This window comes from Podarcis liolepis (genome assembly GCF_965112155.1).
Source record: "Podarcis liolepis genome assembly, chromosome: 4".
In the NCBI taxonomy this organism is placed as follows: domain Eukaryota; kingdom Metazoa; phylum Chordata; class Lepidosauria; order Squamata; family Lacertidae; genus Podarcis; species Podarcis liolepis.
In genome coordinates, this window is record NC_139558.1 from 73,392,566 (window position 1) to 73,410,497 (window position 17,932).

Sequence of the window (17,932 nt, forward strand, 5' to 3'; positions counted from 1 at the left end):
TATTCACCTCAACTTGAGCTGTAGTGGTTGAGCCAGTGTGGTGTAGTGGTTAAGAGTGGCGGACTCGTAATCTGGTGAACCGGGTTTGCTTCCCCGCTCCTCCACATGCAGCTGCTGGGTGACCTTGGGCTAGTCACACTTCTCTGAAGTCTCTCAGCCCCACTCACCTCACAGAGTGTTTGTTGTGGGGGAGGAAGGGAAAGGAGAATGTTAGCCGCTTTGAGACTCCTTAGGGTAGTGATAAAGTGGGATATCAAATCCAAACTCTTCTTCTTTTTCTCAACTGGAAGCATCAAAATGGTAGCTGGTCATCTGAAGACACACAGCTTTGCCCACAACAGATATTTCTAAAAAATTATTATTATTATTATTATTATTATTATTATTATTATTATTATTAACAACAATGGTACTGTTATGTTAAGTGCACTGTTAATATTAATGCCTTGCTTGCTTTGTTTTACACTTGGTGTGTCTTTGTCAAACAGGGAACAGAGGCTCATGTCCAAATTAGGAGATTCCTGATTCCAAGGCTGCCTTTGTGGGAAACTTGTTTGGAAACTAGTACATAGGATGTGCCTATCAGAGTATGAGTGATTCATGCATTTTGCTGACAGGAGCTCAGACACACTTTCAAAATAGGATTGTAAGTAAACATGCAGTAAATTATTCAGTGTTACGTTGTGCATATTTACAGCCCTTTGATTAATGAAGGATGCTGTGGGACTGATGGACCTGCCTTTGATTTAAAACCATATAGCCATTAGGTAAGGTAAGGAGAGATATAATTAGGACCTAGCTTTTCCTGTTGTAGAGAGTTTTCTTAGGCCTATACCATGAAAGTGGGACTAAGAGCACTGGCTTGTCTCTTTAAATCCATTCCTGTTAGAGAGCAACAATGTTGATTGGTGCTAGGGTGGTCATGTGTCCTATTTTGCAGTCCTCTGTTTGAGAGGTTGTCAGAGGATTGCACTCTGTTCAAAGTTCTCTGTTATAAGGTTAAAAGACATCGAACCGTAAGGACAGAAAGCCATGACCTTGAAGTTGTCCATCAGCCCTTGGACAGAAGACTAAGCATAATTTAATTTATAATTTATCTCTACATTTGCATTTATGCAGATTGCATCACAACCAGAGCAGTGTAGTGGTTTGACCATAGACCTGGAGGACCAGGGTTCAAATCTCCACTTTTCCCTATCAAGGGTCTGAATGGTATATTCCAGCAAAAACTACCCCACATGATTCTGCTGTCCCAGTTAACTGCTTGCTCATGACAGCTGTCCCCAGGAAGTGTCTTGTGATGTTCATCACTTCACTCTGTCAAAAGGAGTGTCATAGGAAAGACCTTTTATCACCGTGAAAGAACTAGGCACCCCTTTTCCTGACCAGCTGACAAGTTTCAAAATGAATCTCATTCTCCAGTGTTCACAGGAGGTTCGTGGAAGAGCTAGCAATGTCTGCAGAATCAGATTCACTTTTGTGGGAATACAGTCCTGTAAATGCAGCCCACGTTACCTCGATTAAATTCTTCACTGTGGAAGCTTTTAGGCCGCCATGGTCGAGAATGACCACTCCCCGCATAAAAATGGGGGGCGCCCTTTGCGTGGACACGCGCAGCCCCTGGATCTGGAGCAGCTCCATCAGCATAGGCTTGGCTTCGCCTTCCCTCAGGTGGGATACCTGGAGGTCTCTGCCTACCTCAGTCAGCTATAAAATCCCACCTGGGGGAAGTGTTGCCAAGGAGACCAGGCCAGGTAGAGGAGGGACTACCTGCCCATACAATAGAGGGAGGATCTTACCTGGGAATCCTCACTTGGCTCCAGAGCTCCTCCCACCCTACCCACCCTCAGTTAATGTCTTGTTTTGCAGGTTAACTTTTCTTCACAGGTTTTGCAGTTTAACTTTTCTTCACAGCTATGCGGGCGCTGCTACATCAAGGTTGCTGTTAAAGGGCCAGAAAGGAATTTCCCTGCATTGGCAGGTTTCGCCTTTCCCGTAGCAAAACGGCACAACTTTGGCGGTATCAGGCCTTGGGCAGAATCCTTTAGTCTTTGCAGCGGCGATACCAGGGTTCCCCATTAAAGGGGTTTCTGAAGGGAGGCTTTGACCATACGCCGAAAGGTCGTCACTGCCCTCCCCTGAGGCGGCGGCGTAACGGGGGCGGCTATCTCTGCTTGAACATATGTTCTCCAGAGCCGGCCCATCCCCCCCCCCACTGGATAACCCTGATGCTCCCTAGGTCCCCGGCTGGGGACTGGGGAGGGAGAATGCCCAATGCCTGAGCCAAGTTCTGCCCACATTTGAAATTTAATAAAGTTGTGGCCAATTTAATCCCATAGCACATTGTTTTGACTCGTTATTCCACATGACGGGGGGGGGCGCTCGGGATCTGGGGGACTCCGCCTGTCCACACAAACAGGAGTCTCAGGCTGGAAAGGGTTGTTTTCCAGTCCAAGCCTTGAGAGACTCTGAAGTCAAACATCTAAGAAGGCAAGCAGCAAGGGAGAGCTGTTATGGTTAACTCACAGCCATCAACGTAGCTTCTGGCTATTGAGGGTAAGTGATTGTGGCATAATGTGAAATGATTCTCTTAAACAGAAATAGCTCCAGGGAAAGCATAATGGGCTGAGATTCCTGCTTGTTAACAGAATATAAGCACAGGCTTAAGAAATGACAAAGAATTGATTTTATCACAACACTGTTTTAAGTTCCTTGTCTTTTTCCATGCCAAGATTAGAGCAGAGGTCCCTCTGAGCTTCAGGTTTCTTTTGCAGTGAGAGATAATCCTCACTCCTTCACAACAATCACAAGTGTATTTTGGAACTGGATCCCCTGTTGGAACATACCTGATTCTTGCATACCTTTGGGACCAGGGGTGTCAGCTCCCGCAAGCCACCTGCACAACTGAGAGTGCTACTTGTGTCTGCTGTTCCCCTGTAGGCCCAAGCTGGCAAGTATTTGCCCTGTGGACTTAAAGAGATGACCTGCCAGGCATGCCTCTGCTTCTCCGCCTTCGAGCGGAGACAGGACATGTAGCTGCCACCCAGAACCATTTGCCAGCTTCATTGTGACAGGAAAGCATTGCTTTCAGGCAACCGAACAATGAAGCTTTTGAAAGCAGGAAGAGGTTTGTCTCAGTTATTGATGCACCACAAAATGAGCAACGTAACTATGTCTGGGCAGGTAGACTAGGGAGGGAAAGGCTGCAGCTACTTGGAAGGTCAGGAAAAAGTATTTCTTGAAAGCAGCTCCAAGAGGCATATGGAGCCCTCTGAAAGTCCTGATGTTTAGGGTGTTGGCAAACATTTTCAAGCAACATAGTTTGGCAACTGAACAGGTGCCCCATTAACTTCTGTTTGAAGTGCTTAGTATAAACCAGACATAGCCCCATAGCCCTCCAGATACTGTTAGACTACGGCTCCCATCATCCCTGACCATTGGCCATACTGGCTGGGACTGATGGGAGTCAGAGTCCAACAGCATCTGGAGGGCCATAGGGTCCTCATTCCTGCAATAAATAGTGGTGTAAACTATGGCAAGTTCTTAAAGAAATGGGAGTGCCTGATCACCTCATCTGTCTCCTGAGAAATCTCTATGTGGGACAAGAGGCTACAGTTAGAACTAGATATGGAACAACTGATTGGTTCAAAATTGGGAAAGGAGTACGACAAGGCTGTATATTTAAGTTATATGTGGAATTCATGATGCGAAAGGCTGGAATGGATGAATCCCTTGCCGGAATTAAGATCGCCGGAAGAAATATCAACAACCTCAGATATGCAGATGACACAACCTTGATGGCAGAAAGTGAGGAGGAATTAAAGAACCTTTTAATGAGGGTGAAAGAGGAGAGCGCAAAATATGGTTTGAAGCTCAACATCAAAAAAACGAAGATCATGGCCACTGGTCCCATCACCTCCTGGCAAATAGAAGGGGAAGAAATGGAGGCAGTGAGAGATTTTACTTTCTTGGGCTCCATGATCACTGCAGATGGTGACAACAGCTGTGAAATTAAAAGATGCCTGCTTCTTGGGAGAAAAGCAATGACAAACCTAGACAGCATCTTAAAAAGCAGAGACATCACCTTGCCAACAAAGGTCCGTATAGTTAAAGCTATGGTTTCCCCAGTAGTGATGTATGGAAGTGAGAGCTGGACCATAAAGAAGGCTGATCGCCGAAGAATTTATGCTTTTGAATTATGGTGCTGGAGAGTCCCATGGATTGCAAGAAGATTAAACCTATCCATTCTTAAGGAAATCAGCCCTGAGTGCTCACTGGAAGGACAGATCCTGAAGCTGAGACTCCAATACTTTGGCCACCGCAGGAGAAGAGAAAACTCCCTGGAAAAGACCCTGATGTTGGGAAAGATGGAGGGCACAAGGAGAAGGGGATGACAGAGGATGAGATGGTTGGATAGTGTTCTCGAAGCTACCAGCATGAGTTTGACCAAACTGTGGGAGGCAGTGGAAGACAGGAGTGCCTGGCGTGCTCTGGTCCATGGGGTCACGAAGAGTCGGACACGACTAAATGACTAAACAAGAACAACAATGTGGCACTGTGGCTTCCTGAACTTCTCTTCCAAGGTTGGCTACAGTGCTGCTGTTTTAAGTCTTGTGATCTACTCATAGCCACAGTATTGCTAAAATAAAATAAAACGGCTGCAGTAGATCTTTTGCTGGAATGAACTAACCCTAAAGGTTTTGGGACAGAATGATCTTGGCTTGGTGTTTACAAATACACTGAGCATAAACATTAAAGTGTTTTAGAGAAAGTTAACAGTTGGATACTTTTTAAAATCCAAAATAAATACCAACAAATGTGGGGTGGGCGAGAACAGATATGAGAAACTGTCAAATCTGAGATGAACGATGACACAAAATAACAAAATCAGCAAAAAGTTGAGGAGTTACAGGCTGGAGTTATAGGCTTCAATAGAAAATGCAGATCTGTTGGAGACTGTTAATTAACACTCTGAACTTATTTAACCTCCACACATGGATTATTTCTGGAGAGCAGCAATACCATAACTTGGATATGCAAAATGAGAAGATCTCTTGGGAGCGGAAAGAGAGCCTGTTTCTTGACAACGTGATCTGTGGAAAAATAATAAGGCAGCATGGAACTTCCACTCATGCTCTAAGCTGAATGGTCAGTGTATGAGTAGCTTCAAATATGTCTGTGTTTTCCCTATAACGTGCATCAATCTATATTATCTATTTCTACATCATATTTCTCTTACAGCAGTCCAGCAGCTGAAATGTGCACTAGAGACCCAAGACTATTGCCATCAAACTCAATCAAGGATGGTTAGCAAAAAAGAAAGAAGTCTGCTCTTGAAAATTCATCAGTCCACGGTCTTCTGACATGGGGTAGAAAATGCCTACAGGCTAGTCAGACGGATAAAAGGCAGTTATTTCAAGTGGTGAGACTAAAGGGTCAAGTCTGTCTGTGAATTTGGAATATGTTGAGATTAAGGCCAGTGCAGTCATGACTGGATTTGTTGTTTAGCTTCTGTTGTATGACACTGAACCCTTAAAATTTATCTATAGGAATCACTATGTGGAAGATCTAGAGACAGCAGCAGATTCAACCCACAGCACACAGTAGGTTGAACTGTGTGAATCTGCAGAATCAGGCCTTTGTCAGACATTTTACTAAAGGGCAATGTGAGATTTACATTCAAAGAAAATAATCCTTCCACCATTTTAAATGCTGTTCCATTGACATCTTTGGAAGATGGGCTAGACAGAACAATCAGATAGTATTGTGATCGTACTGGTTCATTATAGCTCAGTTCCCTTCCAACCATTATGAGACAAAAGCCCATTAAATGTGGCACTGTAACTCTTAACTGACATGAATGTTGCCCATATCTTCTTGAGAAATGGAAGTTAGGCTTCATGTTTGCATTAAAAATAGGCTTAAGGTAACAAATTCATCTGTCGGGCCTGAGTGAGAACTCGGCACTTTTTACAACGTAACATAAATTACAATAAATGGAATATATATGAAACATGTTAAAAATGGTCCACGCAAGGCGGGTTCCCAGGACTGGAAACAGTCTTCAGGCTATGTTCTCAACTGCTGTGTACCCATGAAAGGACCAAGTGCTGAGCAATCATATCAATCACCCAAGCCACAGCCAAGACATGACATTTCCTTTTTGGAAAAGGCCTTAAGTGCTTGGCGGTGAACAATAATTCCTCACATGAGTGGTCTCCATTTTGCGAAAAGCAACATTTATTTATTTCATTGATTAATGCTTTCCTTTGAAGCATCTCAAAGCAATTCCACAATAACATAAAAATAAATATAAAACAACTGGGTATACAAAAGCAGTCAAAACAATTGCATATATAAAAACAGTTAAACCCATTACACAAAGTGCTTTTCTGGGGGTACACAAGGGTATGTAGTTCCAGCACTTTTTCCCCCCTAGAAGAAAAGTACTGATTACACATATGTTATAAAAATCCAATCCAATCCAGGCACTGGCTGGGATAAAATTCTGTACTCCTGAATTGACCCAATACTATTTCTGACTTTTTAAAATAGAAAAATGGAAGATTTGCACAGCTTCCACAGATGTAGAACCTTTCACACTCCCATTTTTAAAGACCTGTGCTTTTGACATGGTCAATGTGAACTTAGCACAGCTCATTGCACGTTACCTATAACCTCTTTGGTGAGCACTATTTTATAACTCCATCCTTTATTTAATTACTATTTTATTTGGCCTAAAATACTAGTACTAATAATAATAATAATTCAATTCATATGCCACACTTTATCAAAAGATCCTAGGGCAATGCACAATATTAAATAATATTTTCTGGTGATAATGGATGAGCCATAACTCCATGATTCCCAGCTTTCTTTCTTTTCTTCTTCTAAAAAAGAGTACAGTGGTGCCTTGCAAGACGAAAATAATCTGTTCCGCGAGTCTCTTCGTCTAGTGGTTTTTTCGTCTTGCGAAGCAACCCTATTAGCGGCTTAGTGGCTTAGCGCGATTAGCGGTTTAGCGGCTATTAAAGGCTTAGCGGCTAAAAGGTAGCGGCTTAGCGGCTTAGAAAGGGGGGGGGGCAAAAAAAATCGCAAGACTTGCAAGACGTTTTTGTCTTGCGAAGCAAGCCCATAGGGAAATTCGTCTTGTGAAGCGCATCGAAAAACGGAAAACCCTTTCGTCTAGCGGGTTTTCCGTCTTGTGAGGCATTCGTCTTGCGGGGCACCACTGTATGTTCTTGCCATTGGTAGAACCTGAGGAATGAGGCAAAATTTAAAGACACATTTTTGTATGTGAGAAATTGGCCTGCTCCCCCTTTCAGTGTTTTACTTCACTCCCTGAAAGAAAACAAACCCCAAAATTCCTGTGGACATCCATAATAGGTGGTTTCTCTGCAATTTCAGAGAGAGAAAGCAAAGAGGAATCATTTGAGCGGCATTCTGGGAATCTGCCCAGAGAGATCCACAATGTTTTATTCTAGCACCAGCACCCTAGAACTAGGAATATAATGCAAATTATACAAATCTGTTCCATACATAATAAAACATGCAGCTTAAACTGATAGCTTTGTAACATAAATATAGTCACAATTGCCAGTCACACCACTGCATACTCAGTCCACACCACTGCATATGGATGCTCGACCCCTAAGTGAAATGTTATTACATGCAATTATCTAAATCAGCAGAAAATACTAGAACTGCAAAAGACCATCATTTGCCTCTTCAGCGTCTGTGTATTCAAACTTTCCATGTCACTGTTACGTGGGAAGGATTAAATGCTGAGATCAATAGTGTCAGCCCATCACAGAAGAAAAAATTCTAAACACCTTTTGCATCATGTCATCAGTGGAGAAGCTGGAATACAAAGAGAAACCAATAAAAAAGCAAAAAGCTTTGTTCTCAGCATCCACTTCTTAACTTCGTGAATTCATAAGGTAAATCAGTTGTTCTTCCAAAATGCAGTTCTTCAACATTGACTCTTTCAAATATAAATCTGCCTGAAAGTCTTTGGGAGGTCTTTGATAAATGGAAGATGGAATGTTGCCTCAGACCACTTGCTCATAAATATCTCTCTTGACAACTGAAGAAATCATTAATGTCTTCTATCCTACAGTCAATAAATAAAATGAAAGGAAGAGGAATTACTTCTGAAATGGTGCTGTGTGGAATTAAAAAAAAAGTTATCTGCAGGATTTTTATTTTTTTAGGAATCAGGTTATTTAATTATAAAGATAATTTTTTAAGTGGTTTTTTTTATAATGACAAATGCAAGAAAAAATAATTCAGAGGTGGGAAATTACTTTGGTTTATACCAGAGGTCAGGGCCAGTTCTGTAGGGCAACAAGGTTAGACATTTGCCAGAACTCCAATACCGGTAAAGGACCCACCGCCTTAAAGAGTGCTACCATTTCTGCTTTGCAGCGTATTCAAGAAACTCAGAATCAGCCTAGGAGAATTCTCCAGCCTGCCTTGGGACCTTAGGGTGAAAGGTATTTAATAATAATAATAATAATAATAATAATAATACACCATCCTACAACCTATTGGGCAATAAAAACTAAGGTCAGATCCACATAATATAGTTAAAGTACATGACCCCCCACCCCATAAGAATCCTGAGAACTGTAATTCCCTCCACAGAACTATAATTTCCAGCACCCATAAACTATAGTTCCCAGGATCCTTAGTGGGGACAACATCATGTGCTTTAAATAGGCATTGGGTGTGCTTTAAATGCATGGTGTAGATCTGCTTTAAATCAGGATGTTATTCTCCCTCCCCCAGGTGCCAGACACCCTCTTCATCCCTTCAAGCAAAGTATTTATACTGCTACTCGCCTCTGGCTACTGCCTGACTCTGCTCTCTGCCCACCTACTTTGAACAGCAGCTCCTCCCACCTGGACATAAAAGCTAACTGCATGCTACCGGCAGTTGATCAGAGCACTCTTTCAGCCTTCCCAGCGTGGTGAGCCAGTGATCTCCCCTCTTTGGGACCTTGCAAACTCAAGGTAAGAATGCTCCTATCTCAATTGCTTCAGCTGCATCCAGATGTTGTTGTGTGACATGTGCCAGCGTTGCTGATAATCCTCTTGGGGGTGGGGATGCTTTGTCGGTATTTTGCAACTGACAAGTAGCAAACTGTTTTAAGAATGAAAGAAAATGGCTTAAATTACTAGGAAATGTATAACATCTGTGGCTGTGTTTTTCCTTTCTGTATTTTATATGTATCTATAAAGCAGCATGCCTGGAAATGTTATTTAACATTTTAAAATTCTGTTGTTGTGTTAAACTATGTTTCTGTCATTAAGTTATCAACAAAAATGTGCGCTTTCAAGAAGTGCAAAGATTTTCCTTAATACCAGGAAAAGGGCCTGTTGTCATATTTGGGAAAGCTTCCTCCTAACTTTTGGAAAGAGCATCTTTTCGCACATTTTATTGCTCTGCAAATAACGCATGTTTGGATTTCTGCCTTCGTGGAGGAACACCGGTCAGGTGGGTGTTTGACAACGGAGCAAAGTTGTCAAGCCAGAAACCTTGAGAATATGCCTCGAGATCAAAGTCCCAATTCCTGAAAATATAGGACAAGCTGTGCTGCACCTTCTTAACGGATAAATTGCGTTAGATATCTCTGCCTGTGTAGCAGCATAAAGCAATAGATCTTCCACATGTTTCTTAGGCAGGAGCCAACAGTGAGCCAGTTATGTTTACATATGCTAGCCTCAATAGAAAGAGTGCTGGCACTGAATTAGAGGCATTAAAAGCAGAGGCTTTGGAAAGCATTTCTTCAATGCACCCCTCTAATTGTCTGTCCACAGAAATGCATTTCAATTTCTAGGGGCAATTCTCACACTGCAAGTGAGCCAAGGCATTAGCCACATAAGTCCCCTTTCTAATGGAATTCCATCATATAAACCCTAATCCAGGAATGCCTGCATAGAAACACAAGTGATCAGGAATTAGTATTGTGTAAGTAGGGGCAGTTAACTGTATCCAGAAAAACAGGGGCTGCATAGCTTTATATATAACATTTTTGTACTCTTTAAGGCAGATCCATGCCATTTCATTCCTTTTCTGAACCCTGCTTTGCTATTGCTGAATATTATTTCACACAGTTTCTCTCTAAATGCAGCCACACAGTTGGTGGGATGCCACAAATCCTGTATTAATTTAGTTTGGGAGGTGTGGTTTGATACAGTAAGCATTGCAATTCTTTTTATAGAGTAAGCAACTGAAATTTTATCTCATAGTAGCAGGAAAAAGTCCAACCGAAAGTTACGTAAGTGTCTGATGTCCTCTGAAATTGCTATTAAAGTACAGAACATTTTGCTAAGCTTTAGAGATGGAGGGTGGGGGGGGGGGGCGAATCTGTACTTTTTGAAAAACAAATTGTGCACACAATTTTTTTGGACAAGAATAGCTCAATACATTCCTAAATTATTTCCTTATTCTTAAACTGTTGTTTGAGCACACTCTTTATTATTATTATTTACATAGATATTGATAATCAAGTTTTAGTCTTTAGCAAAAATAATAAAATGAAACAAGCCACATACAACTGAGGGGGGAAAACTTGCAAGGCTATAATTTAAGGAATGCGCTATCTGAAGAATTCAGGTTAAAATAAGATCCTACTGTGAAATTCCATTTATCATGCAAGTTTTTCTTAACCAAATATGTCTGAAAATGTACTTCAAGTAGTATTCCCAGAAGGAAACACTTGACAAAATGTGTTTAACACAGAATAGCTGCATGTGTTGAAAGTGAGACACTGCTGTAAATCGAGCTGGTTTGTTTGCTTTTGTAGTGTGTAGTGGCAGATTTTTGATTAGCAAAGAGGAATATTCCTAATACAAACTAAACTCTCCTACAGGTGCCTTTCCTGCCTTGAAAAATAGGTCAGGAGTTCAGAGAAGTGTCACTTTTCAGCATTGGACTGACCAGAGGAAATTAAGCAGTGCCTAGCTTCAGAAATGATTATCTATCTCCAAATGTGTTTTTGGGGAGGGAGGAGGAAAGCTTGTTAGAACCATATATTTTATGGCAGTATTGGCACTGAAATCCATCTATAGAGTGAGGTCAATGCAGGAAAGGCTGTTGAGTTAGATCAAGAAAAGAGCACAGAAGTCCAACACAAATGTACCACATTGTAAAAGGGTGGTATTCTCAGCAGTTTCCCAGCACTCCAGTTGGACACAGGATGCTGGTGTGTACAGGACTGCTGTAGCCACATCCACACCACATATTTAAAGCACTTTCATTCCACTACGTGTCAAGGCTTCTCCCAAAGAATCATGGGAATTGTAGTTTGCCGGGGTCTCCGAACAACTTTCAGCTCTCTTAACACACTATAGTTCCCAGGATTCTTTGGGGGGGGGGAAGCCATGACTCTTAAACTGGAATAAGAGTGCTTTGACTGTATGTTACAAATGTGACTTGCGATTTCCTGGAATATACTTACTCCATTGTTCAACGCCTCACTGCGGAAAGAGGGTTGGGTCCAGACTTATTCATATGTAGAGTCGACCTATGGATATCAATGGGACTTGTTAGTCATGGCTTATATAAGTCCTACCATAGGAGCCATCTCTTAGGGGCCGAGGTCCCCCCCTACTTTATTCAAGTTGACACCCCTAAGCCCCACTTATTTCAATGGGTCTAACTTGGAGTATACTGTATTTTTTGCACCATAACACTCACTTTTTTCCTCCTAGAAAGTAAGAGGAAATGTCTGTGCGTGTTATGGAGCGAATGCCTACGGATGGCGGGGGGATCTGCTGCAGTCGTGAGCAGAGGATCCATGGTTCCCCTTCCTTCCCTCCTCTGTGGTTACAAAGCATGGATCCACATGGATCCTCAGGAATTTTGCATTGGGCTACTCCAAACTCACTGTCAGATCACATGTCTGTGGCCACAGCATGAACCACAAAAATCATATATCCACTATTTTGTTTAGAATATTTTTTTCTTGTTTTCCTCCTCTAAAAACTACGTGCGTGTTATGGTCTGGTGCGTGTTATAGAGCGAAAAATACGGTAATTGGTCTAGAACCAGCCTAGAATTTGAATGCCTCTTGCATAAGAGAACATAAGCAGAGCCAGCTGGATCTTGCCCAGCGTCTTCTTTCCACAGTGGCCAAACTGGAGCATAGAAGCGCTCTCCTCTCCTGTGGTTTCCAGCAACTTGTATTCAGAAGCATCACTGCCTCTGATTGTGGAGGCAGAGCATAGCCATCACGGCTAATAGCCACTGAGATAGCCTTATCCTCCATGAATTTCTCCAGTCTTCTTGTAAAACCATCCAAGTTGGATGAACATTCTCTATGACAGAATAGTATTTTGACCTGTTTTACAGTTTGCTCCATATTTTCTGTTCAGAAGATTTTCCTTCCCTCTCACGCTCTCCAAACGTCCTAGCTGTAGTGTTCTGGCTCTCTTAAGAATTCATTGGAGTTCAAAGAAAAGTCAGCAGTTTATTTCATTGTGATACGTAGTCTTTTTTAACATTTGCTTCCCCTATGTTTAAGGCTGTTAGCTATTATATTTGGGGGATGATTGTAATTTCCACATAAATTCCAAAATTACAGCTTTCTGACTTGCTTTGAGCCCTCTCGAATTCTAACTGTTGGGTTTCAAATAAGGCAAAGTGAACTGCTGCTTTCCTGATGGATATTCTCCTGCCAGAATGTTATCCACAGTCCATAGTTCTTTTCAGATGGATATATTAATTCGTTTCTCTCTGTGGTTTTCTCAGTCTTTTGTTGAAGGTCTGTTCTTAAATCTGTTGAATGAAGGCGGGGGGGACCCTGCTTTGTTGGAAAAACACTTTGGTTTAATTTGAGGATTCTTTACAGTAAAGGCTCCCTGCTCCATGATATTCACCCAGTTGTAATACTAAACTATGGTTTAGCACAGCGGTTGCTAACCTTTTTGGACCAATGGGCACATTTTCAATTTTGAGAGCGTGTTGAGGCACAAAATAGTTCCAGGGGATAGGGGATAACAAAAAATGGCTGTCATGGGGAACATGGAACCACACAAAGTTAGACAGGCCACCCTGAACAACCTTCCATGGGAATCTTCCTCTGGTCCCGATTGTGGAGATCACACAATGTTGATTTTGCATATGCACACTCACTGATGCTGTTGATGTCTAATAGCATCAGGGACATTCCTCAGTACCACAAAAAATATACAAGGTGGAGAGGCAGGGATACTTCCAGTGTCTGGCGATCCTGGGGTGGGTGGTGTGATAGGCTCAAACAGCTGTGGAGAGGGAGGCAGGGCTTGTGGCTCACATTGTGAAGACAGGTAAGGTGAGAGTGCAGATTGAAGGAATCCTCCCCACTTGGACCCTCCCCAGCATCCTCATCCTCAGGCTGTTCCAACTGTGGCAGAGACTTCTCCATCCCACCGGAGGGTGGAGGATTTTGAGAGACCATCGGCACACAACAGTAGACCACTGTGGATTTAGAGGAATTGACTTTTGAGACAGAGGGCTAGGAGTTTCAGGTAGGTTTGAATCTAAGTATCTCTCATTGTAGGCATTAAGCATTGCCTGGAACTTTCCAGACCTCACATTCCTGTCACAGGCTGGCCAAGTCAGAACAAGGCAGATGGATGCCCTTGCATTCTCACATGCATGCATGCCAGCCATGCCCTATGACAGTGTTCAACATTTGTGAGACAGTAACCCTACAAACATGTAAAGTTCCTCCACTCCCAGTCTGCTGGAAGAACTTGGGCATGCAAGCTGTATGTGTGGGGCTGCTTGCTCCCCAGTGCAGAATTCCTGGCCACTAGGGGTCTGAGTGTCATGGCCAGTGAGTGCTTTTCTGGTACCTTATCACACACTCATTGGATGTTGGCATGTATGTGGAAGTGGGGGTTCATTTAAGCACCCCTTATGTAGAACCTAGCTTTAGTTATTCAGTGATAAGAGAAAGGGTCTTGACACATACTCAAAAGAGCCTTCTTCTGTATTATTTGTGTAATTCAGGGCTTTCCCATTAGAAACAGATTTCTGGTCTCTGTCTAGTTGAGCCAATATTTGGTTTCAGGTGTTACCACCTGCAATGTGCTCTCCTGATATGTTGCCCACTTCCTGCCCTCAGATGTTATCCTAATAGGCTGAACCAATAGCATGACCAGGCATCCTGTAAGACTGTTTTCACAAATGTACGTTTTTGATGTGTGTCATTTGACTGGAACCACATATTGGCTAGAATGCATGTACAACATTCACATTGGCATTCTTCCACTATCCAGTCAGTCTGGTGTCCTCCGATGTTTGGCTGAGGATGATGGAAGATTTAGTCCAAACCATCTAGAGGACACCAAGCTGGTGAAGGCTGATCTAGTCCATATTAATTTGTACAAGTGACCTCTTCCAGACTAACAAGTTTCTTTGAGTTTTTGTTTTAATGCAGGGGTGAGGAACCTGCAGTCCTCCAGATGTTGTTGGACTCCAGCTCCCATCATCCCCGACCTTTGGCAAATGCTCGCTGAGGCTGATGGGAGTTGGAGTCCACGAAGAACTGGAGGGTCACAGGTTTCCCACCCCTTGTACCTTGTCACTTCTCACTTCTAGTGCATTGATCAGTTCTGTTTGTGGTTTATATCAAGGGGCAAAAGTGATAAAAGTGTTTACCGGTGGTGATTTTTACCAGACAAACTAATAGCTTTAAATATGCAGGGAAACACACAAACTTGTTTTCCCACATTAAGACACTGTCTGCTTTGCAAGCCGTTTTGTTTACACGTGCCACATTTCATCAAGTTGAATTAGGAGTTACAGAAAACAGGAAGATGTAAGATTCTTTTTGCCGTTTTAATGATCTAATGAATTGGTCATGCTGCAGTGTTTTGACTTGACTTATTCTACACGCAGAATGGAATTGCAGTCCAGAGAGATCAAAAAACAAGTTGAGGGCTTCGCATTTTATATGATAGCTGAGCGCAACAGAACTGAACCATCTGGAACTGCTAGTGTCACTCCTTTGTAAGTTGTGCTTTCATGGGACATGATCTGGCCAAAGACTTAGGTTGCAATTCTAAACTTCTTTATGAATAAACATACATGGGCTTGTGTTACACACATGTTATTCTCAATGGGAAAGCTAAGCAATATTTAAAACCTTTATTCTACCTCCATGTTTAGCTTCATCCTTTTATTTTGCTTAAATTTGCTTTAGTCATGAGGGGTGCAAACTTGACTGCTATGTAATATGACAAGAGGATGTCAAGAAGTCATGTACCAGCCCATGTACCATGCATAGATAAATGAAAATAACATTACATTATGGGGAAATGCTTTGCAGAAATGTGTATATTAGGGAAAAAGGCATCAAAAATTGTGCTTATTAGGAGAAATGCTGATTAATTTTCACAAGCATTTTAAATTGCAAACTGATGTGGAAATGTGAAGTCTTGAACTTAAGAAACTGTGAGAAACCAAAACTGACAGATTAGCCCATCCCTATATACAACCCAGTGGTTTAACAGCATTCATCTTGGGATGGCCAGGATGTATTACCTCATTCTGCCATAGAAGCAGGCTGCATTTAAACCAATTCTTGCCTAAATCTAATGAGTGATCTTTACCATTTCTTTGGAGCAGGTTGCTACCTATAACAAATTGTTGTCCTTCTTTGTTACAGAAGCCAAGCAGTAAAAAGTCATGTAAGGATGAAAAATCCCTGAGACTGAGGCAGACTAGTTGTGATTGTTATTTGCAGCTGGCCAGTTGGGATGAACCACCCCAAGGCCTACAGATTGACTGAGATTTCAACTCTCCACTTGAAGATTTTGATGATGTGCTGAGTGATCCCTCTAATGGTGTCTTGAAATAGTTATTAGCTGAGCATGTTCCAAAAATGCAGGCTTTAGGCCTCTCTTAAGCCAATGAGTGTTGAGTCAAAACATTTTGTTTCGGCAAGTCAAAACAAAATGTCTCCAAAATGTCCAAACAAAATAAAACATTTACACATTTTTTAAAAATGTCATACTGGAATGTTTCATCTCAAATGTTTCTAAAATTTCGGTTTTAAAAGAACCCACCAAAATGCTTAAAAGATCAAATTTCTCCTAGTTGAAAAGAAATAAGAAGTTTGCAGTTGTTTTTGGAATGGAAAATATATTTCTTACCCAACCCTATGCAGCTGCTGTTTGCCAGCAGAATTTCATAGATGAGTTAGTGGTAATTTGCCCTTGCTAATTCTGTCAAAGGAAGATGAGTTCTGTAAAGGCATGCAAAATGACATAATTTTTCTGAAGTTTTGCGGAAGACAATTAGCAGTGATGAGACAGAGTTTTTCCTTCTTCCATTCCATTACATTTCTTCCAGAAGTTCCTCAGGATAGCCTCTCTGTTATCCTCAACACCCTGTGGTAGGTTAGAGTGCAGTGACTGGCCAAGGTTCCTGTGACTGAGTGGGGATTTGAACCATAGAATATATATTTTTTGCAAACCGCCTTGGTGGTTTTGCCAAAGGCAGTATCAGAAGTATTTAAAAAGAAGCAAGACAGTTTCAGAGCTGCTCACAATTCAGATTCTAAAAACATATAGCAGAAAAACAGAACAGAGCAGCTTAAACCCCAGTTTGTATTTTAGGCACTTTCTGTGACACCTCTTGAAATACGATGCTTATTTTCTGAGACTTTTCTTTATGGCAGGGTTGGGTTGGTTGTTGGGATGGAGTTGGCTTAAATTTGTAGCATGGACATAACCCATGGCACGCAAATACCTTTAGATCCATGCAAAAGTTATTCATTTCTGGTTCTGGTGAGGGGGCGAAATACTGAATGCATCCAGCCCTCTTGTTCTGAGAATTCACTGGTGTTCTGTTTTCCACTGCTCTCTGCTGTCTGGCTGGGTGGCCAACAGCTTGCAGTGCTAAGGCTGCACACTCTATTCCCAAGGCTGCGAGTACACAGTAAGTGGATGACTGCTATGTCTGTGCATGTGTCTTGGATCATTTGTTCCAAGGTCTTCTCCACAACTGCAGTAGGAAGGCACTTCAGTGACAAGAGAGTTCCTGGTAGCCAAAAACACTCTGCAGACTAGGCCCTGCCAGTGCAGCAGTAGCCAAAGCAACCTTCTGTCAATAACTACGGAATATGGGCAACCTTCACACCATACACTGAAAGTGCTACGATACTGCTGTAAACAGCCATGGCTTTCCTGCAATGAATTCTGGGGACTGTAGTTTGTTAAGGGTGCTGAGAGTTAGTAGGAGACCACCCTATTGCCCCTCACAGAGCTACGATTCTTGAGTGTTTTAACAACCAATCCCTCTCAGCACCCTTAACAAACTACAATCCCCAGAATTATTTGGGGGAAGCAATGATTGTTTAAAGAGGTACCATAGTGGTTTGAATATATGCTGCAAATATGGGTGTGGTTGCATTATGACTACTGTGTCTGTCAACATTCTTAGGAGTATATTTATATAGGGCTAGTTTTTGCATAATGCCTTGTCCCTTGGGTCTTGTATTCTGCTCTCTGAATTGGTGATTTTCATTATAGCAGAGGCAAATTATTCAATTCAGGATTGCCTGCCGTCTCAAAATATACCTTTCTCCCAACAACAACAAATCCAGTTGATATCAGTCAGTGCTGTATTTCAGAACCTACATTCAGAACCCGTGTCTGTTACTTAAAATAATTTCTTTGCTGAACTGAGGCCTGTTGTATGTACTGTGTTCCAGTGTTTCAGATGGCAACTTCTTATTCTTCAGCTAAAGCTGTCAATATTAATGGCAGGTTGTTGTTGTTAAAATAAATAAATAAATAAAACTGTCCTTCATCACAAGATATCAGGACGGTTACATATTTGAGGCAATAGTTACTTCAAATTCAAATTACCGTAGTTACATCAAGTTCATGTTCTTTCAGAATTCTGGCATGAATTCCATTATTTCATTCATTCA

The 17,932-nt window shown here is 41.9% G+C and overlaps 1 protein-coding gene across 4 annotated transcripts in view; it reads left to right on the forward strand.

The window, feature by feature from the left end:
• The first annotated feature begins 8,763 nt into the window (after positions 1 to 8,763).
• COL8A1 (collagen type VIII alpha 1 chain) overlaps positions 8,764 to 17,932 on the forward strand; it is a 94,900-nt gene continuing 85,731 nt past the window's right edge. For all 4 annotated transcript variants that reach the window (XM_083500775.1, XM_083500776.1, XM_083500777.1 and 1 more), the window contains exon 1: positions 8,764 to 9,014. The gene's annotated coding sequence lies outside the window, so the exon portion shown is untranslated. The remainder of the gene's footprint in view (positions 9,015 to 17,932) is intronic.